General features: G+C 37.0%; 1 protein-coding gene across 3 annotated transcripts in view; it reads left to right on the top strand.

Annotated features, from left to right (window-relative positions):
- The window catches only part of AFF4 (ALF transcription elongation factor 4), an 85,072-nt gene that overhangs the window by 466 nt on the left and 60,779 nt on the right, over positions 1-23,827 (top strand). The window lies entirely within an intron of this gene.

The following is a 23,827-nucleotide window of genomic DNA, read 5'->3' as shown; positions in this document are numbered from 1 at the left end:
CCAGGTTAGGGCTGCTCGATTCGGCTTCTTCCCTCATCTTCGCCTTCCACCCCCGATCCTCAAAAAAAAAAAGAAAGAAAGAAAGAAAGAATATTTAAAAAGCTAACCCAATCCTAACAAAAATTCCCAGAAATCCATCTTCACCGTTTCTCCTTTCGTCCCTTAATCCGTTCCTTCCCTCAGAAATTCATCATCGACTGATCTGTTACTTTTTAATACCTTCCTCAATTTCTAGTCATTTCTAGTTAAAAGAGAGAATAGGCCTAGGTTCTGGCTATCATTACCCAACTAGTTCTCGCTTTCCTTCTCGCGATCCTGCGCACGTCCTCCTTCTCCTCCCCCGCCCCCCCCCCCCCCCGCAAAAAAGAAAAAAAAAAAAGGAAAAAAAATTTCCGCCTTCGACTGGCGAAGGAGATTGACTAAAAATGGGAATATGGGGGTGTAATACTTGAATACCCCCCATAACTTCTGAATCGCCCTGCTAGCTAGTTACCCCGATAGCTTGTATTTGGGTGTTGATGTGTAGGCCTTCCCTCCAGCTGCCTGTGCCCGGGGTTAATCTCGTAATTGACGTCAGTGCTTTGTTCCTTCCACTTTGCTGTTCCTTCCACTCTTTGAGGATGGATCATGGGATATAGGAGTTTGAGGAGTATCCTTATTGTCTTTTCTTTCACAAACGATATCATTTATAGGAAGTTGAAGGTACAGATGTGAAATGCTTGCGTATAGAGTTCAGCCTAAGACGAAGAGTTCGATTTAGGGTTCTCAGACACTTGCAATTCAGAATTGTGCGATTTCTTTTCTGCTGACCTGTTGGAGATTTTAAACTAAGGCCGGTCCCTTTTCCAGTTACCAGTACTTTTCCTGACGGAATTTAGGCTATAGTTGTTTGTGAATAGGAGGTTTGTAAATGTGACGTTTAAAATGTGGCTTGTGTTTGAGGGCTCCGATGTTAAAAGCACAGAGCTTTGTTTCCGTATTGATTCTGCAAAGCTTTGTAAAGTGCTCCTTTTATTTAACTGTCCTTTAACTTACTAAAATTGAAATATTTATGAGAACTTTCTTGATTTTGTGTTTAATAAAGAGCCTCTGTGGCCAGTGAATCTTGCCTAGAATCGTCTTTGGTCTTATGTTCCTGAAGAAGTGTTGGCAAGTGGCCATCTGGTTTTTAACAAAGCTGGCTTCTTTAAATTGCTCAGATTTATTTTACTTTTTCATCACTGCCTCTTTCAATCTCCAAACACAAACAAAGCTTAAGTTATTTTAAATTCTCTTTTAGCCTTAACTTACCTGAAGCAATTAAAAAATTGTGTGTGTGTGTGTGTGTGTGTGTTTAACACCAGCAGTTTCATTCAGTTTATGGTGGCTTGCAGGCTCACGACTTTGGTTTTTGTTAGCTCTACAGGAACAGTAGACAGATTTTGCTTTAAATAAAATTCTGTGTCAGGTGTGGGAACAAGATAGGATGTTTGTGAATGACCAAACCTTTACTGTTTGATTAAAGAAAGAGCTTAGCTGTATTCATTGGAAAATAGTCTACCATTTTGAGGTGTAAATGTGATTCTACAGTGCTCTGAAGCTGTGTAATTAAGAATTCTTAAAGACAGCATCTTTTCATTTAGATTCAGTTTCTGCTTGTCAGATGATGTACATTCCCTTCTCTGTGCACTTAAGATGTTGTAACTCTTCGTGACAGTTGATGCATTCTGCTTTTTATTGTGATTTTTTTATAGGTCTGTTGTGTCTTTAGAGCAAGGACTATATATCTTTGTGTCCTCCCCAATATTTTATACAGTTATTAGGTTGAATTTGAATGGGATATCCAACCCAAGATTTCACAAAAGGGTACTCCTAAAAAAAATCATATGAGCAAGTGACCAGTATTTGAAGGGGAAAAAGTAACTATCAGCTACAGAAGATGACAGAAGACGAAGACTTCTAAAATTATGTATCTTTTGTTTTTAAGGGTTAAGGTAAATGTCATATTTTTATATGTACCTGAGAGAAACAAAGAAAACAGGTGTTTCTTTTGTGACCATCTACTGGTTTAGAATGGAGTCTGGAATGTATGAGGCCTTCTCTTTAAATTTTTTTTTCATAAAAATCAGAGGTATTCCTAAAGTATCAAATGAAGGTACACCTGGACAGTGACCCAGAAGTGAAGTGTGTATTATAAAAATAGATGACTTAGATTTTATTTTATTTTATTAGTTTTTTAAATTTATTTTTTTATTGAAGTATGTTGTGTTAATTTCTACTGTATAGCAGTGCCTCAATTATACACATATATACATTATCTTTTTATATTCTTTTCCATTATGGTTTACCCCAGGATATTGAATATAGTTCTTTGTGCTGTACAGTACGACCTTTGTGCTCTACAGTAGGATAAACATACAGAATGTTTATCCATTCTGTATGTAACAGTTTGCATCTACTAACCCTAAACTCCCAGTCCATGCCCCAGCCTAGTTGCCCTCTCCCCAACCACAAGTCTGTTCTCTATGTCTGTGAGTCTGTTTCTGTTTTGTAGATAGGTTCATCTGTGCCATAGTTTAGATTCCACATAAGTGGTATCTTATGTTATTTGCCTTTCTCTTTCTGACTTCACCTAGAATGATAATCTCTAGTTGTTTCCATGTTGCTGCAAATGGCATTATTTTGTTCTTTTTTATGACCGAGTAGTATTCCATTGTATATATATGGACCACATATTCTTTATCCATTCATCTGTCAATGAACATTTAGGTTGTTTCCATGTCTTGGCTATTGTGAATAGTGAGCAATAAACATAAGATGCATGTATCATTTTGAATTATAGTTTTTGGCCAAGAGTGTGGTGGTTGGATCATATGGTAGATTTTATTTTTTGTTTAAGCTGTATTCTACAGATATCTTACTATAAAAACTTTTATGTATAATATAAAGGTTTTTCAACTTTTTAACCCCCCAGTCTTCATTATGCTTTTCCCACTTCCTTTTTTATTTCCTCTAAGTTGAAACAATTATATTTGATCCCTGGGATGGTGTTTGCCAGTCTCAGTTATTATGGAATAAGGTATAGTCAGTGACTAAAAACCGCTTAAAGCTAACTTGACTTGTTACCTTGCTACCTTTCTCTTTGGTTTAAGAAAAGCACTCCTACACTTGTGGTTAACTCCTCACGCCCAGAAATTGACTCTATAAATAGATTGTTCTAGATAAAGCCAGTATGGTTTGGCCACCCAGATACTGTCGTGATCTGTCCTGGAACTGGGCTTCTATTCGGCTTCTTTGACTTTTTCTTTTTGTCATCATTAGGGTGGGGACAATTTTATGGAAAGGTGAGTACAGTCAGTGCTCTTCATAAATAGGTCTTCCCACCTCTTTCCAATTGCTATCATTTCTTCCATCTGGAATATCACTTTTCCTCTTTTATTCCTACCTCTTTACATTTCACCATCATTTAAGGCACAATGCAAATACCATTACCTTAAGTTTTACTTGACGCCACCCTACCCTAATTGTGCCCTATCTCCTTTGAGTCCTTGTATCACTGTATCTCTCTTAATAATTATGTGTTATGCATTAACTGTGAAACTGTAGCACGTTGGATGACTTCAGGCACAGTCAGGGAAGACTCACTAGTAGAATAAAGACTGTTATACAATATTATTGTGTGGTTCTAAGAATTAAAGCACTAATCCAATTTAAGATTTTACTTAAAAAATTAATAGTGATTCCTTAATGTCATCACATATTGTAGTCATTGTTCAAATTTCCCTTACTGGAGTTTTTGTTTTAAACAGTTTGTCTGAATTAGGATCCAAATAAGATTCATACATCATATTGGATTGATGTGTATCTCAACCCTCTTTTCTTTTTTCCTCTATGGGTTCCTTACTGTCTTTTTGTTTTTATTCCTATGCAGTTGGTTTGTTAAAGAAACCAAGCCTTTGCCCATGAGATTTCTCATAGTCTGGATTTTGCTGATTACATCCCTGTGGTTTCATGTAATATGTTCCTCTGTCCACTGTTTTTCCTGTAAATTAGTAGTTACATCTAGAAGCTTGATCCAGTTCAGACATGAATTTTCTTTTTAATGGGAAGAATACTTTGTAGGTAGAGTTGTGTACTTCCCATGTATTCTTGAACTCTCAGCCTGGCTTCTCATCCTAGCAAGCCAGTAAAATTGCTCTTACCAAGGCCACCTGTAACTTCTGCGTTGTCAAATTGTATAGTCATTGCTTAGTCGTTTACCTCTTTCTATACTTGGTATTGTTACCCATTGTCTCCTTGATAACTGTTTATTTACTTGACTTTTATGACTCTGTCCCTTTCCTGCCTTTCTTAGTACTAGCTGCCTCTTTGCAGATGCTTAATTCTCTGCTGATCATATTGATAGTTATGAATTTTCACCTGGACCTGTTTTCACTCTTCTAGGTGATTTCATCCGTTTTTATTGCTGTAACTACCATCTTTAAGTTTTAAACTCACTAGAACTCTTTGATCTACCTGACTGTCCCTCTTGAGATTGTCCAATATGTACCTTGTTTTAGTCAGGAAAAAGACACATTTCTAACTTAAGCATAAAGAAGAATTTATTGGAATTCCCATGAATTCTCAGGAAGGCAGTCAAGCCATAGGAGGACAGCTGGAAGTCAGGAAAAACTAGATCCAGAGGCTCCATGTGAGGTCAGGAGTATCCTCTGTATCTCAGAAGATACTCTTTTTTTTCTACAAGATGCTATTTGTGTGTTGAGTTAGTTCTTTTTTTGCTGCAGATCAACTTTAATACTTACTAGTATCTTTTGAATTTTAAATCTTGATCTTCTGCCATCAGAGAGGCTGACATGATTCTTAATCTCAGATCTCAATAAAGGGACTCATTAGATTATGTGTCCACCTCTGGACCACAGCTTTGGTTACAGGGTTGCATCCTGCAGAGAAGAGGAATAAAGGACACGCTAAAACAGTTGTCCAATTCATTCATTCCATGGCTATTTAGTACACACAGAGTCCTACTTTTCTTATATATATTTAATATTTTCTTTAATATAATATCACTATATATACCAGCAAACACTCTCATCTCTGCTACGGAAATAACCCAAATCATATCTACTTACTGCATCCAGAGGTATATTGTTCTCTGAGTCCAGATTCTAAAGGTGATATTCTTTGTTAATCAGACCTAGATATGCTTTGTCACAGGTCTGAAAATTGTGGACTAAATACTAAATTTAAGCATTCCTAACATAACTGATACACAGTGATAGGGGAAAAAGACCCTGAAACTCTTAGGAGGGGAAGGGAAAGGAAGGTATCATTGTTCCCAAACTTACACCATGTCTTGCTGGACAGGTACAGTATAAGGTGAATGATAGAACCAGCAAATTACATGGGCCTTCATTTGTTGACTTATTTCCTTGCAAGTGGAGTGAGTTCTTTGATGAGCCAAATGAAGATTTTCAGTTCTGTCCGCTAGAAAGATTTTCCTTTTCTGTTGTTTTAGGTTGAGGCTTATACTTAGAGGGCATTTGAAAGAATTTTAGGAGAGGGCAGTTCTGTTGCCTTTGCACAAGGATTGACACGTTGTGGTTGGTAGGTCCAGTGCTGCCTGCTTTTGTATGGCCGGAGAGCAAAGAGTGTTTTTACATTTTTTTAAATGGTGAGAAAAAAATCAAAAGAAGAATATTTTGTGGTATATGGGAATTATAGGAAGCTCAAAATTCAGTGTCCCTGAATAAAGTTTTACCGGAGCACAGACAGCACACCCATTTGTTCATGGCTTTTGCTACTACAGTGGCAGAGTTGAGTAGTCCTAACTTTATGCCTATAAAGCCAAAAATATTTACTTTAAAAAAGTTTGTCAACTTCTGTCTTAGCAGATGAAATGGCCCTTAGTGGATATTTTAGTCTGAGGATTGCCTTAGGGTTGAGCAGTTAGTTACAAGGTCCTATTTACTGTGATGACCCTTAGGGTATTTTTTGTTTGATTGTTTGTATATGTATCTATTTGTATGTATGTATATGTGTGTTGCTGCTGCCAAGTTGCTTCAGTCGTGTCCGACTCTGTGTGACCCCATGGACTGCAGCCTACCAGGCTTCTCTGTCCATGGGATTCTCCAGGCAAGAACACTGGAGTGGGTTGCCATTTCCTTCTCCAATGTGTTAAAGTGGAAAGTGAAAGTGAAGTCACTCAGTCGTGTCTGACTCTTAGCAACCCATGGACTGCAGCCCACCAGGCTCCTCCATCCATGGGATTTTCCGGGCAACAGTACTGGAGTGGGGTGCTATTGCCTTCTCCCATGTGTACGTGTAGATATATGTATATGTGCGTATACGTGTGTGTTTATACACACACACTTGCGTATATAGATAGATATTTAAATAAAACAGGTGGGGTCTGCACATTGGCCTAGCTTTAGTTAAAAATCCAAACTTTATGTGTCAACTGTACCCTGAAGGTAAGATTACACTCTAGCTTCTGTTGTAACATGGTTGCTCTTAGTATATCTGCGTGAATGGGGGAGAGAATTTTGAGAACAACTGGGTATGAGTAAGCTTCTAGGACTAGAAGCTGATCAGATAGTCCCTGTAAGTGTTAATTATGTTGAATTCTACTGCTTCTCAATCTCCTCACTCCTAAATTCTGTTTTTCTTCCTCAGAGATTATACCACTATTGTTTTTCCTAGAAACCTGCAGGTTGTCCTTGATTCCTCTGTTTTACTTCTCACATCTGTCTATCCCCAAGATTCTGCCTCCATAAAATCTTTGAATCCAAACCCTTTATCTACATTATCAACACTCCTACCATTACTGTCTTAATCCATGCTTTCATTTCTTACCTGGGTTATTGCAATAGTCTTCTCATTTGTTACCTTGTAATCTACTTCATCCTGTACCAGAGTGATTATTTTTTTTTCCCTCAAATGGCAAATTCACTTCTCCTTGAACTCCTTAGTAGTGTGGCATTTTCTGTAGTATTCTAACTGGGGATTCTTGTACATTAGTGAATTTTTATGTTAACTTCTAAAGGACTGATTTATAGCCAAGTAATGGCTTGGGAGTTTAGATTTTATTTATTAGATTTTGTTTATTAACGTGTTTATGCCAAGTTATAAAGCATTATAACTAATGCTTTAAAGCATCATTATACTAATGATGCTCAGGCAGGGCAAGATGGTGAGTTAAATTGGATCATGTATATGTTAATATAAACCTGGGCTAGTAGTTAGTATTATGTTTTCACTGTGAGGTGTATCTGGTAGATCCCATCTTGTAATTAATCAATATGAAACAGTTTGTTTGCAGTATGAGTGTTTTATTCAAACTTCAGCAGTCGTTATTCTAGATACACATTTAACATAGTTTTCATTAAGGTACATGCATGCTCAGTTGTGCCTGATTCTTTGCAACCCCATAGACTATAGCCCACCAGGCTCCTCTGTACATGGGATTATCCCTTCAAGAATGCTAGAGTGGATTGCCATGAAGGTACTAAACCACAAATGAGCAAGAAAGATGGCCAGAGTTAGCAAGTAAGGCCTCTTTAAAATTGATATTTAGGGACTACTAGCTGGTATGGTCAGAGAAGGCAATGGCAAGCCACTCCAGTACTCTTGCCTAGAAAATCCCATGGATGGAGGAGCCTGGTAGGCTGCAGTCCATGGGGTTGCCACGAGTCGGATGTGACTGAGCGACTTCACTTTCACTTTTCACTTTCACGCAATGGAGAAGGAAATGGCAACCCACTCCAGTGTTTTTGCCTGGAGAATCCCAGGGACGGCAGAGCCTAATAGGCTGCTGTCTATGGGGTTGCACAGAGTTGGACACGACTGAAGCGACTTAGCAGCAGTAGCAGCAGCAGCTGGTATGGTGGAGAAGGCAATGGCACCCCACTCCAGTACTCTCGCCTGGAAAATCCCATGGACAGAGGAGCCTGATAGGCTGTAGTCCATGGGGTCGTGAAGAGTTGGACATGACTGAGCGCCTTCACTTTCACTTTTCCCTTTCATGCATTGGAGAAGGAAATGGCAACCCACTCCAGTGTTCTTGCCTGGAGAATCCCAGGGACGGTGGAGCCTGGTGGGCTGCTGTCTATGGGGTCGCACAGAGTCGGACACGACTGAAGCGACTCAGCAGCAGTATGACATATTTATAAGCATTTTCTACACTATGTTCTTGTAGTCAAATTACAGAAATGGTTTAAAACTGTAGAAAACTGGGCATTCCCTTGCTGTCCAGTGGTTAGAACTCTGTGCCCTCATTGATGAGAGCCTGAGTTCAGTCCCTGGTAATGGAACTAAAATTCCACAAGCTCTGTGGTGCAACCAAATGGTTTAAAACTGTAGAAAACTGGGCATTCCCTGGCTGTCCAGTGGTTAGAACTCTGTGCTCTCATTGATGAGAGCCTGAGTTCAGTCCCTGGTCATGGAACTAAAATTCCACAAGCTCTGTGGTGCAACCAGATATCTCTACCTGTATATCTATATCTATCTATCTATTGTTCCATTGTTCTATCTATCTAAACTATGTTGTTTAGTTGCTATATATATATAGATAGATATATCTATCTACTTGTATATCTGTATCTGTCTATCTATTGTTGTTTAGTTGCTATGTCTGCAACTCCATGGACTATAGCCCACAATGCTCCACTGTCCATGAGATTTCCCAGGCAAGCATATTGGAGTGGGTTGCCATTTCCTTCTCCATCTATCTGTCTGTATATCAAACTAAACCTGAGGCTACATATTTTCAGGATCGAATACATCATTGGTTTAGTTTATGTAAAATAGCATAATCTGTAACAATAGTGTTATGCAGGATGTGGGATCCTAGTTCCCCAATCAGGGATAGAACCGTGCCCCCTGAAATGGAAATGTGGAGTTCAACCACTGGACCACCAGGGAAATCCCACATTAGTGTTATTTAAAGTTGTTTTAAAGTGTTTAAAGTGTTTTAAAGTTGTTTAAAGTGTTACAGTTCCATAGAGCTATAAACAAAATTAGTTCATACCTAATTTTATATTCATACTAAATTCTTAGCATTATAATTTTTAAAAGGTCATCACTCAAGATCTGAGAGATATAATTTTCTCTGAAAAGATATCTTTATGTCTTTCAGATTTCAGAAACAAACCCAAAGGTCTAGTTTGATCCCATGTATTTCTCCAGTCTTATCTTTCATTTTCACTCCCCCCAACCCTATTATCCAACTACTCTTGATCCTGTCTCTCTTCCTTGGGTCAACAAGATGTTCTTTCTGCTCAAAACTAACCTTTCTCCCTCCCTTTTCTTTCTTCCCTTCTCTTCTCCTGCCCTCATGCCACCTTTCTGTAGTTAATCTAGCTGCAATCAAATCTTAGGAAATGATGGCTAACTTTTGTTTTTATATCTTAGCCTTAGTGCAGTGTCTGATACAACATATGCCCTGGTTAACTACAATGTTAATGTACCTTATATATAGTATTGGTTTATACCAAAGAGACATTTTAAAATCAGAGTTATAAAGCCTTCAGAATTCCTTCTGAATTCTATTTAAATATGTTACAAGTCTGAATTAGAAAATATTTTGAAAGTACATTTACTCATCCCTTTATCAGTTGATTTTTCAAAGTAAGTATTCTTTGTACCATAATAAATAACTAATTTATACTTTGTAAGTTTATATTCCAGTGATTTAAGAGAAGTAACCTTAAATGACCTTAGCTACCTTTAAAAGTAGTATTCTTATTTACATTAAAAAAAAATTTATTTGATTGCACCAGGTCTTCGTTGCAGCATGTGGGCTTGGTTGTGGCATGCAGGATGTAGTTCGCTGACCAGGGAACAGAGGCCCCCTGCTTTGGGAGCTCAGGGTCTTAACCACTTGACCACCAGTGAAGTCTCCTTATTTACATCTTAATAGAAGGTTATTAACAAGAATTTAGGGTAATTAGGATAGGGGCTGATGTAAGTTTCTATGTTAGCATTTTTCTCTCACCTTTTTTTTTTTTTTTTTTTTTAAAGTATTCTAAGGCACTAAATGGGCTTCCCAGTGCTGCTGCTGCTGAGTCATTTCAGTCGTGTCCGACTCTGTGCAACCCCATAGACAGCAGCCCACCAGGATGCCCCATCCCTGGGATTCTCCAGGCAAGAACACGGGAGTGGGTTGCCATCTCCCTCTCCAATGCATGAAAGTGAAGTCGCTCAGTCGTGTCTGACCCTCAGCGACCCCATGGACTGAAGCCTTCCAGGCTCCTTCATCCATGGGATTTTCCAGGCAAGAGTAATGGAGTGGGGTGCCACTGCCTTCTCCCCCAGTGTCGCTAGTAGTATAGAACCCACCTGCCAATGCAGGAGATGTAAGAGACACAGGTTCGATCCCTGGGTCCAGAAGATCCCCTGGAGGAGGGCATGGCAACCCTCTTTAGTATTCTTGCCTGGAGAATCTCCACGGATAGAGGAGCATGGTGGGCTGCAGTCCATGAGGTCGCAAAGAGTCGGACATGAATGACTCGACAGCACGCAGGCAAAGCACTAAAATATATTTCAGGAAATTCAGATACTTTTTTACCACTTGCAACCCACTCCAGTACTCTTGCCTGGAAAATTCCATGGACTGAGAGGCTCCTCAGAGCCTGGTAGGCTACAGTCCATGGGGTCACAAAGAGTCAGACACGACTGAGCGACTTCACTTTACTTTGGAAATAAGCAAGTGAAGATGAAATTGATTAGAAAGAATTCCTTTTTAGTGTTAATTCTAAAGAACCTTTGCTATGTAATGCTTTTTAACTTTTGCTTAATTTGCTAGATGCATTTTTAAGTAATAAAACTTTTATTTAGCCTTTTGGACCCGTGTTATTTTCTCTTGGCTTCCTCAGGTCCTATAAATGAAAGCAGTCTTGCAGTACTTTTTGAGCTGATCATTTCTTTCTGAGTGTTGTTACTGAAACAGTTTTCATACCATCTCAGTTTGCCAAGTATGATGCTGAGAGTTTATAGTCTAGTACTTATATTTGGTGAACATTTGAGAGTACAGGGTTTAAGTAAAAATAGAAATTAATCATTTCTATACTTGTGTTTCTTTTGTTTTTTCTTTTAGAGAAATTGCTTTAAAAACAACAGAATTTATTTAGTATCAATAGTAATGATTTATTGGGTTTATAATGTATTGAATGTGGGAAAAAGAAAACCTACTATCTTATTGTTGTGAAATGTAAGCAGGTCTTAAGGAATGGGAGACTATGTGGGTAAAAAAAGATGGGCGACATGTGAAACACAACTTTCAGTGAGTACTCTCACTGCCTCTTTGACTCTTGAGGCTGTAAGACTTTAGTGTTACCTTTATAAAATTCATCAAGTGTTTTGAGTATATATCTGTTGTATGCCAGCCATTACGTTAAGTGCTAGAGAGGAGAGAGGGGAAGTTAAATCATATCTTTAGTTCTTTCTGTCTAGAAGCTTATAACATGGAGATGAGTAGAGAAAGCAGGTAGAAAAATAACGATAATGTCAGGCAAGTGTTAGTGCCAAATGAAATAAAAAGAAATGTTTCGGGAAGTAAATGAGTTTAGTTCCCAGAGGATTCTTAGAGACCTTCTTGGAGGAGGGGTGCTGTGTGATAAACTTTCAAATGGATGTATTTGGAAATGGAGAGAAGGAAGGACATTATATGTACAGGGACTAGTTTGAGCAGAGACCTGGATCTGAATATGTGTAGGTTATTTTCGGGCTCAGATAAGTACTGAAGTCTTTATAAAAGTAGATAGAAATTGGACTTTGGACAGCTTTGCAACCTGAGATATGATTGTTAGATTTCCATGGAGAGGAGAGTTATTAATGACTTTTAAGTAGAAAATGTCTTAATTAGATCTGTTTTATAAAGTTGTAAAGATAATTATTGGTTCATATGTTACATAAGTTTCCAATAAGATACCTTTGCAGGTTTTAGATATTTGTATGCTTTCAAAGTAAGAAACTGAGTCAAAAGATTTTCTTCTTTATAAAGAGATTTCTGAAATTTGACTTTTAACTATTCTTTCCACCCATTTGTTTATCTTTAAAGATAAAGGTGGACTTCTCATTTTGATTTGTTTATATGCTTTTAGAGTGGTAGCACAGTTTTTTGAGATAAATGCAAACGAATTAAGTTTGGTTTAAACATTTCTCAAGTATTAGTAAATGCCCAAGAAGTATAATTTTATTTCGTTATGTTTTTAAAACAGCTTCAGGGCATGTAACCATGCAGGATTACTTACTAAGGGAAGCAGGAGCATTTAGTTTTAGTACTGAGAGAAACATCTAAAGAGAGGCAGCTGGCTACAAATAATATGAATACTCATATTCTAATGCTTACACTTAAGTGTGAGCATACTTGTGTATGTAATAAGCATTTCTGCTCTTCAATTAAGATTTTAAATTGTCTAATATTTTAAAAAGAGCAACTCAGTTTATCAGTAATCAGTTTGGCAAATAGTGTTTGAAATTGGATACTGCTTAATAACATAATAAACCTTGTGATACTGTTTGATTTCTAAGGTGAGGAAGTATCATTAAAGTATCAGAGTTGTATATATAGCTTAACACATTAGTAAAGAAATATATTTCAGTTCTTGTCAATCTCAAATCATTAAATGCAAATGTTAAGAATCTACTAAGTTAAAATGTGTTGCAGAATAGTGTCTGATTTTAGTGTGATATAAAGTACTAATTGTTTCAATTTTGAAATGTTAGTATTTTAAAAAATTATTTTTTTGGCTGCATCAGTCATGTCTTAGTTGGGGCACCCAGGGCCTTCTTTGCATCATGTAGGATCTTTTGTTACGGTGCACAAACTCTCGCTGTGGCGTGTGGACTCAGTAGTTGCGGTGCTCTGTCCTAGTTGCGCCAAGGCATGTGGGATCTTAGTTACCTGACCAGGGATTGAACCTGCATCCACTACACAGCATGGTGGATTCTTAACCACTGGACCACCAGGAAAGTCCCAAAATAATAGTATTTTGTGGTATTAGGTAAAGGATATCATGATCTCAAGATATTATCTCCTAATAAATGAGATAATCACTCCTTTTTAATCAGGTTGTAAAGTTCAGCTTACTTATTTGGTTGTCTGCTAGGTTATGTTCAGGTATGTGATGCTGGAAAACACATTCACAGATTATTGTCTAGTGGAAGAGGAAATACTAATGAACATCAAAATAAGTTTATACTTAATTGTGATCAGGTACTCTGAAGAATTATCTGCATGAATTTCCTTAAGCTGGAAGGAGTACCACAAGTTCAAGAAACGCGAAAACAGCCCTTGGTGGGAGCTGGGAGGGGAGGGTGTCAGGATATAAAATGAATCTGATGAGGTAGATAGGCAGGAGTCACATCAGGAGAAAGTCAAGTACTGGCTTTGCAGGCCAATGTTAAGTACCTTAAAGTTTATCCTACAGGTGGAAAGCTTACTAAAAGTTTTTAATCAGGGTTTGAGTGACATAATCTGATTTGTGTTTTAAAAAGATCACTTTGACTGCTGTATAAAATATGGATTAGAGAGAGAAGAAAAAAACTAGGAGTCCCAATTAGAAGGCCCTAGCATTTGTCCAAGTCAGAGATAAAATGATGGCTTGTTTGAACAGTGGCAGTAGAGGAGGAAGTGAACTGATAAATACAAGATATATTTTGGAGGCTATGATTATGGATTGGATGTGGAGAGAGGTTGAAGGGAGGATTCAGCAAGAGCAGTTTGTTGGTAGAATGAGGATCACTGGAGCAGGAGTTGTTGAAGTGAAGGGAAAAGAGATCAAGAAATCAGTTTTGGATGTACTGAGATTGATATTCCTCAGACAAAGAACATGATCAAACAGGTCCCTGAATTTGTGGTTCTCTATCTCAGAAGAGAAAGGTGTGATGTGGAGCATATCTTGGTATTTGTAGTGTAGGCATATACTTGGTATTTTAAGCCATGAGAATGTAGGGAAAGAATGTAAACTTAATCAGAGACTAAATAAGACCCACGACTGAGTGCAGAGGAGCACCACTTTTTAAGAGGTCTGGTAGATAGAACGGAAGAACCTGATGCTAGGAAAACTGGGAGATTATAGAGGCCAAAAGTATGTTAAGGAGCCATTAGTGGCTGAGTATGTGGAATAGTAGGTCAACTAAAATGATAGAGTGTCTGTTGAATTTAGCAACTTGCAAATGAGTGTGATCTTGGCAAAGGAGTGGAATGTGGGAAGCTGGAAACAGAATGTTGCAAGGTTGGAAACAGAATGTTGCATGGTGATTGGATACATTTTGGAAAGCAGTTTGTGTGTATCAGTTAAAATAGGAGATGCTCATTGCCTGAAACCTAGCAATTCCACTTGTAGATATGGGTTCCAGAAAAACTCACTCAGTCATTGGTACAAAGAGAAGTGTATAAAAATGATCATTACACCATTGTTTGTAATAGCAGAAAAAGAGGAAACAAATCTGGAGAGTGTATAACACAGTAGTGGAAATAAATGAACTACAGCCACATGAGTCAGGATGGATTAACTTCAACATAATGTTGAAAATTTAAAAGGCTGAGTCTTTATAGAGTGTACCATTTTTAAAGGTTGAAAAATATGCATAACAATTCACGGTCTTATTTAAGGATTCATACATATATAGTAAAAATACAAAGAAATTTATGAGAAAAAGATTAACACCAAAATCAGAATAGTGGCTGTCAGGAAGGGAGCACAGGAGATGTGATCCAGGAGGGGTACACAGTAGCATTCATTGGCAATGCTGTGTTTCCCAGGCAGCTGATAACCCAGGTATTCACTATATTGCTCCGAATACCTTTTGGGTAACTTAAATGAAACAAATGGTTGCAGAGAAAATGGAGAATCACCAAGAGTCCTTCCCGTGGAGGAGAATAGAGGAGAGGTAGAATGGTCGCTTGAGAGATCTATAGGATCAGGAAAGACTTTCTTTTTTTTAAAGAACAATATGTTTGAATGATGATAGAAAGGATTAATTAAAGAGAGAAAAGTTGAAGTTGCTGTAGAAAAGTCAATTACTGATAAAAGTCCAGAAGAAGATAGCAAAATGGGCATAATTGTTCTTTGATAGATGCTTTTTCTTTTTTAGCCAGAGGAAAGAAGAAAATGGATGCAGTGCTGATAGTTTGAAAGTTGATGGTTGATTGATGAGATTTCTCTCTGATCTTTAATCTTTTTAATCTTTGTTCAGTAAGACAAGGTCATTTGTGGAATGGAAGTTAGGAGGAAGAGTCATAGAGCTCCATGAAAATTCCTGTGAGGAATAGGAAAGAGCATTTGTCAGAGAAAAATAGTAAAATTTCTGGGAAGCTTTGAGGGCCTAGTTGAAAATGATTTATGAAACATTATTATGAAAAGTTAGATGATATGTAAAGATATAATAAAGAAAGAAAAAATGGTATGGAATTGTCTTTGCCTTCCTTTTTTTTTTTTTTTTTTTACTGTGTTATTTTTATTTTTTGGCCGTGTGGCATGGCATGTGGGATCTTAGTTCCCCAGTCAGGCATCTACCCTTCCCCCCACATTGGAAGCACAGAGCCCTAACCACTGGAACACCAGAGAAGTCCCTTTACTAGTTAGTTTAAACCTGAAAGCTATAGAAGTCTCTTCAGGGGAAAGGTCCTTTCATGCAAAATTCTATTTTGGTACCTACTTTTTTTTTTTTTTTTTTAATGTGTGCTTGGAAGATAAGCCCAGCTTAGTTTTAATTTTTAAATTGAAGGATAATTCCTTTAGAGAATTTTGTTTTCTGTCAACCATCAATATGAATCAGCCATAGGTATACCTATTTCCCTTCCCTCTTGAACCTCCCTTCCATCTCCCTCCCCATCCCAGGTACCTGATGTTTTGTTATTGTTGGCTTTGATCTCCACAGGTGTACAACCTGTTTCCCTTACTTGTAGGAAATGACCTCTTCAGACTCTCTTTGGGTGGAGAAATCCTGTCAAATGAGGCAAGAGGAATTTCTATACCAATGAGGCTTTTTGCTTTAACATAAAGTTACAGTTTAATAGCAGTTGTAATAAACTGGATTCTGAAATAATTGAAATCTTAGCTCAATTCTCTTTTGACTTTTGAAGTGTAAATAATTTAATTAATAATAGACACTAGTTTAAAAAAAAAAACATCGTAACATGCCAGACACTAGTTCTGAACATTTGAAAAAGGCAACTTAAAGGTCACATTTTACTCATTCAACCATTTTTGAGGTTTTAAATTTTAAAAGGTTATAAAACTACATGTTTTTATTTAAAAAATTATAGGTGATGAATTTCTGGTTCACTGGGAATGCACCCTTTTTTGAACTATGATTACTATATTTTCTTATTGTGGTTTTATATATATATATATAGTGAAATTTATTTTAGTAATTTTAAATGTATAGCTCAGTGGCATTATGTACATTTACAGTGTATCTTGAACAGAAGCTCCATACCCATTGAATGATAATTCCCTATTCCGTTATGCCCAGTGTCTTGCAACCACCATTCTGCTTTCTGTCAGTTTGCCTTTTTTACATACCTCATGTAAGTGACTGGCTTATTTCACTTAGCCTTGATATCCTCAAGCTTCATTCATGTTGTAGCATGTGTCAGAATTTCTTTCCTTTTTAAGGCTAAATTATATTTCTTTGTATGTGTATACCACATTTTGTTTGTCCATTCATCTGTTGGTGAGCACTTGGGTTGCTTCCACCTCTTGACTTCTGTGGATAATGCTGCTATGAACATGGGGTGTACAAATACCTATTTTGAGTCCCTGCTTTCAGTTCTTTTGGCTGTATATGTAAGCGTATGATTGCTGGATCATATGGTAATTCTATATTATGAGCAACAAACTTTGCCACAGCAGCTGCACCATTTTACATTTTCACCAGCACTGCTCAGGGTTCTAATTTCTTCATATTCTTGCCAGCATTTTTTAAACAAGATTTTAAAATGTTGATAATAGCCATCCTAATAGGTGTGATGTTGTATCTCTTAGTTTTGATTTCCATTTCCCTAAAGACTGATGATATTATAGATCACTTCATGTGTTTATTGGCTATTTGTATATTTTCTTTGGAGAAAAGCTTGTTCAAGTCCTTTCCCCATTTTTTGATTGAGTCGTCTTGGCATTTTTGTGGAAAATCTGTTACAAATGTGAAGTATTGATATATTTCCAGACTCCTGGTTCTCTTTTGAGGTTTCTAGTAAATTTTGAAATTGAGAAGTGTGTGTCTTCCAACTTTCTTCTTTTGCAAGATTGTTTTGACTATTCTGGAACTCTTGAATTTGCATGTGAATTTTAGTATCATCTCATCAATTTCTGTAAAGAAGTCAGCTGGGATATTAATAGGGACTCTGTGGAATCTGTGGATCAATTAAAGGAGTATCTTCATCTTAATAAATTCTCAAATCCATGAATAAGATTGTTCCCATTTTTTTTAGATCTTCTTTAATTTCTTTAATGTTTTGTAGTTTTCACAGTTTGAATTTTGCTGTTCTCTTGTTAATTTTTTTCTAAGTATTTTGTGTGTGTGTGTGTGTGTGATACTGTAAATGGAATTGTTTTCTTAATTTCATTTTTGGTTTGTTTATTGTACTTTATAGAAGTAGAATTCATTTTTTTCTGTATATTGATCTTATGTCGTACAACTTTGTTGAGCTCATTTATTAGCTCTCACAGATATTTTGTGGATTCTTTATGGTTTTCTACATATAATATCATTATTCTACTTTTCCTTTCCAGTTCAGAGCCTTTTACTTCTGTTTCTTGCCTGATTGACTTGACTAGAACCTCTTTACAGTATGGATTAGAAGTGGTGAAAGGACATCCTTGTCTTGTTCTTTTCTTGATCTTAAGGGGAAAGCATTCAGTCTCTCACTATTAAATATGATAGCTCCATTTTCCTTGTAGATATACCTTGTTAGCTTTAGGAAATTTCCTTCTGTTCCTAGTTTGTTGAGTGGTTTTGTCAAGAAGAGATGTTACAACTTGTCAGATGCATTTTCTACATCCGTTGAGATGGTCATCTGGTTTTTGTCCTGTATTCTATTGTTAGGATGTGTTACTTTAACTGATTTTTGGATGTTAAGCCAGTCTTGCATTCTTCAGTTGGTCATGGTGTATAATCCTTTTAATATTGCTGGATTTGGTTTGTTAGTATTTTGGGGGGGACTTTTTGTGTAAATATAAGGTTTGTATTGATCTGTAGAATTTTATTTTTTTTTTTAGGTAAGAAATGGATTTACTCAGATTCAGAGAGAAGCACACTCCACAGACAGAGTGTGAGCCATCTCATAGGGCGAGTACAGCAACCTGATCTGTAGATTTTTTTTCTTGTGATGTCTTCGTCTGGTTTTCATATCAGGGTAATATTACCTTTACAAAATGAATTAGAAGTAGTTTCCTCCTTCCTTTTTTGGGGAAGAGTTTGTGAAGGATTGGTATTAATTCCGGAGAAGGCAATGGCACCCCACTCTAGTACTCTTGCCTGGAAAATCCCATGGATGGAGGAGCCTGGTAGGCTGTAGTCCATGGGGTCGCTAAGAGTCGGACATGACTGAGCAACTTCCCTTTCACTTTTCACTTTCATCCATTGGAGAAGGAAATGACAACCCACTCCAGTGTTCTTGCCTGGAGAATCCCAGGGACTAGGGAGCCTGGTGGGCTTCCGTCTATGGGGTCGCACAGAGTCAGACGGACACGACTGAAGCGACTTAGCAGCAGCAGCAGTGTTAATTCTTTAAACATTCGTTAGAATTTACCAATGAAGTCATTCAGTTTTGCACTTTTATTTATAAGAGTTTTTTTGACTGCTAATTCAGCCTCTTGTTATGGGTCTTTTCTGGCTTCCTGTTATTTCTTGACTTATGTGATCTGGTGTCTTTTCAGGAATTTTGTCCATTCCATTTAGATTACTAACTTGGTTTGCATACAGTTTTTCATTGTATTCCTTTGTAATCTTTTATTTCTGTAAGGTTGGTAATATTGTCCCCTCTTCATTTTTGCTTTTAGTAATTTTAATTCTCTTTCTTTTTTCTTGGTCATTGTTTACTAAAGGTTTTTCAACATTCTTGGTCTTTTTAAAGAACTAGTTTTTGGTTTTGCTAATTTTCTCTATTATTTTTCTATTATGTATTTTATTTCCACGCTAATTTTCATTCATTTCCTCCCTCCTGCTTTCATTTGGTTTAGTTTACTTTTAATTCTTTTTAGTTTTTTATTTATTTATTGTTTTAGTTTTTTAAGATTCGTTTAAAATCTTTCTCTTTGCTTAATATCAGTGTTTATAATTACACATTTTCCTTCAGCACAGCTTTAGCTGCATCTCATAAGTTTTGGTTTGGAGTTGTGGTTTTATTAATATCTCAGAGTTTCCTTCTTAGGACTTCTTCCTTCTTTGACCAACTGGTTATTTAGGATTATATTGTTTATAATTTCCATACATTTGTGAATTTCTCAGTTTTCCTTCTGCCCTTGATTTCTGATTTCATCCCATCGTGATCCAATAACATACTTTGTATGATTTCAGTCCTTTCAGATTTATTTAGATTTGTTTTATGGCCTAATGTACAGTCTGTCGGAGAATGTTCTGTGTGCACTGGAGGAGAATGTGTATTCTGCTTTCGTTGAGCATTCTATACCTGTTAGACCTAGTTGAATTATTACAGTGTTGTTCAAGTCAATGTATCAAAACCTGAGAGACTGTTAATATTTGTTCTACTCATATCCTTTATCTCTTGAATAACACCAGATTATTATTTTTTTTAATTTAAATTTTTTTATTTTAATTGGAGAATAATTACTTTACAATATTGTATTGGTTTTGCCATACATCAACATGAATCCGCCACGGGGGTACACGTGCTCCCCATCCTGAACCCCCCCTCCCACCTCCCTTCCCGTACCATCCCTCTGGGTCATCCCAGTGCACCAGCCCCAAGCATCCTGTATCGTGCATCGAACCTGGACTGGAGATTCGTTTCTTATATGATATTATACATGTCTCAATGTCATTCTCCCAAATCATCCCCCCCCACACACACAAAGTCCAAAAGACTGTTCTGTACATCTGTGTCTCTTTTGCTGTCTCGCAATCCAAGGGATGGTGGAGCCTGGTGGGCTGCCGTCTATGGGGTCACACAAAGTCGGACATGACTGAAGCGACTTAGCATAGCATAGCATACAGGGTTATCATTACCGTCTTTCTAAATTCCATATATATGCGTTAGTATACTGTATTGATGTTTTTCTTTCTGGCTTACTTTACTCTGTATAATAGGCTCCAGTTTCATCCACTTCATTGGAACTGATTCAAATGTATTCTTTTTAATGGCTGAGTAATACTCCATTGTGTATATGTACCACAGCTTTCTTATCCATTCATCTGCTGATGGACATCTAGGTTGCTTCCATGTCCTGGCTATTATAAACAGTGCTGCAGTGAACATTGGGGTACACGTGTCTCTTTCAATTCTAACACCAGATTATTTTAATGTTGTGAGACCTCAGTTGTTTCTCATAGGGAAACGAGCAGTTGAGGCAGAAAGTTGGGATCCTCAATTCTTTAAAGGAACACACTGGTCTGAAACTTGTTAATAATGCCATAAAGATACAGGAAGAGTTGACAAAGATTTCTTCATTGTGTTTTCAAAAACAGCTTTATTGAGGAATAATTTGCATTCCATAAACTCACTTGTTTTTAAGTGTACAATTCAGTGATTCTTAATCGGTTTATGAGTGTGCAGCTATCACCACAGTTTAATTGCTGAACATTTCCATTACCCTAAAAAGATAAGTTGTGTCTGTTTACAGTCACTCTTTATTCTTTGTTTTACCCTTTATTCTGTTTTTTAGAGGGAGGGGGAGGGGGGCTGCACACCAAGTGGCTTGTAGGATCTTAGTTCCCTGACCAGGGATCAAACCTGGGGCCTTGGCAGTGAGAGTGCCAAGTCCTAACCTGGACTGTGTTAAATACTCTGCTGCTGCTGCTAAGTCACTTCAGTCGTGTCCGACTCTGTGCGACCCCATAGACAGCAGCCCATCAGGCTCCCCTATCCCTGGGATTCTCCAGGCAAGAACACTGGAGTGGGTTGCCATTGCCTTCTCCAATGCATGAAAGTGAAAAGTGAAAGTGAAGTCGCTCAGTCGTGTCCGACTCTTCGCAACCCCATGGACTGCAGCCCACCAGGCTCCTCCATCCATGGGATTTTCCAGGCAAGAATACTGGAGTGGGGTGCTATCACCTTCTCTGGTTAAATACTCTGGACCATGTTAAATACCACTGGACTGTATTAAATACTTGTATAGTGTTAAATATTCAAATACATTGTGTATATGTACCACAGCTTTCTTATCCATTCATCTGCTGATGGACATCTAGGTTGCTTCCATGTCCTGGCTATTATAAACAGTGCTGCGATGAACAATGGGGTACACATGTAGTTCTCACGGGTACACAAATAGTTCTCACATCTAATTCTTACCATCCAATTAGTTTGGACGTTTTTTAAAGGACAGAAGTGAGATTTATGTAGATTACTTACCTAAATCATATGTCTAGTGTGTTATATAATCACAGCTAAATATCAAGTATCCAGTTCCACTATAAAGACAGTTTCACTTGGACATAGCTGCTAGTAGTGGGTGGATAAGACTTAAATAACTGCAATGAGTAGCAGCTATTAAAGGGCTATAAAAGCCAGGCCTTTTCTTTATTGAGTACCCTAGTCCCATGTAGTCCATAGTATAGTTCACTTTTAGTCTCTCGTTACAGGTAACTGAAAAGTAAAGATACAGATAGCACATAGTCTGTATTAAAAATACTTAAAATTATTTATTTAGATTGATTATAGTTACTCCATTGACATAAAGACTGGAAAACTCCAGAGAGGTTGAACAAATGTGGATCAAGGTGAAAGTCAAAAAGACAGAAAGAAATCAAGAGACTTGGAGAGAGTATTGACAAATTTTCAAAAACTGCAGTGTGAGGTTTGCATTTTAGATTGAGGAGAGTGTAGGCCTGCCTGCAGAGTTTGGAAGTAGTCCTGAAGGAGGAGCCAGAAGACTTGAAGAGGTGGTCAGTAGAGTAGGATGCCGTTTAGCATAAGGTTTAATCCTAACCTCATATTTCTCAGCTAAAATGTAGAACAGATTGGAAAAGCATGGTTATTATGTAATCAAGACTATCACTTTAATAGGAAAATGGACAAAAGATATAAATATGCAGTTCATAGAGGAAGAAATATGAAATATGAATGGCTAAGCAGCTCATGAAAAAGATGTACAGTCTTAACTATCAGAGAAATTGAGTAGAATGCAGCTATGAGCTTTCAAGATCAAGGACCATCTAGGAGTCATTATTTTTTCCCTGGCTTCTCGAACAGTGCCTAGAAGTAGCAGACAGGTTCCTGTATTTTTTGGATAAATAAAACAAGTAACATTGGAATATTCTTTTTTTTTTAATTTTTTAGGTGATTCAATTAAAAAAGACTCATAATGCCTGGATTGAAAACGGCATGGTTAAAGGGCAGTGTCACACTCTTATTAGTAGTCTGTCAATTAAAACAGTCTTTTTGAAAAGCAGTTTAGTGGTATACATTAAAGTGGTATAGCATATATCCTTTGACTTAGCAATTTCACATGGAGAAATTTATCTGAAATGAAAATAGTGTGCACACCATGTACAATCATTATAATGTTTGTCATACAGAATTCCAGATACAACCTCTTCAGGGGCTTTCTGGTTAAATGAATACTATGCAGGCAATAAAAGAATGAAAATTCATGAATATTGTTATGGAACTATGTTCATTACTTCTTAAATGAAGTAAGAATTGTATGTGTAATAATTTTCACCTTTACTCTATGTGACTCCTTGGAATATGATTTATTTCAGGGAAGTAAAACTATTGGTGACTTTACTTTCTACTTTATAGTGATCATATTAGAGTTTGGGGGCCAAGAGCGAGTATTACTTGTGTAATTGGAAAAACAGACCCATCAAGGTTATCTTTTTTGAAAAAGGAACCTTTTTACACTGTTTATGGGAATGTAAATTGGTATAGCCACTATGGAGAACAGTATGGAGGTTCCTTAAAAACCTAAAATAAGAGTTACTATATGATGCAGCAGTCCCACTCCGGAGCATGTATCTGGAGAAAACTATGATTCAAAGAGATACATGCACCCCGTTGTTCATAGCAACACTATTTACAGTCACCAAGACATGGAAGCAACCTGTGTCCATCAACAAATGAACAGATAAAGGTGATGTGATATATATACACAATAGTATATTACTTAGCCATAGAAAATAATGAAATAATGCCATTTGCAGCCACATGGATGGACCTCGAGATTATCATACTAAGTAAAGTAAATCAGAGAAAGACAAATGTCGTATGATAGTGCTTATATGTGGAATCTAAAAGAAAAATATACAAAGAACTTATTTACAAAACAGAAATAGATTTAAAGACATAGAAAACAGTTACCAGAGGGGAAAGAAGGGAGGGATAAATTAGGAGTTTGGGTTTAAAATATACGAACTACTGTATATAAAATAGATAACCAGCAAGGACCTACTATATAGCACAGGGAACTGTAGTCAGTATCTTGTAATGACCTATAATAGAAAGGAATCCAAATATATATATGTCTATAACTAAATCACTTTCCTGTATACCTGCAACTAAAACAGTGTTGTAAACAACTATATTTTACTAAAAAAAATTTCTTTAAAGGTTTGTCTTTTTTGGAAAATACATAGGTGGAAGACTATTCCCTATTAACATTTGCAGTAATGGCCAAAATATTTACTGAGGGATAAGAAAGATGATTTAACTAAATAAGGA

The sequence above is a fragment of the Bos indicus genome, chromosome 7 (genome assembly GCF_029378745.1).
Source record: "Bos indicus isolate NIAB-ARS_2022 breed Sahiwal x Tharparkar chromosome 7, NIAB-ARS_B.indTharparkar_mat_pri_1.0, whole genome shotgun sequence".
In the NCBI taxonomy this organism is placed as follows: domain Eukaryota; kingdom Metazoa; phylum Chordata; class Mammalia; order Artiodactyla; family Bovidae; genus Bos; species Bos indicus.
Note: the sequence above shows the minus strand (reverse complement) of the source record. Positions and strands in the feature narration are given on the sequence as shown.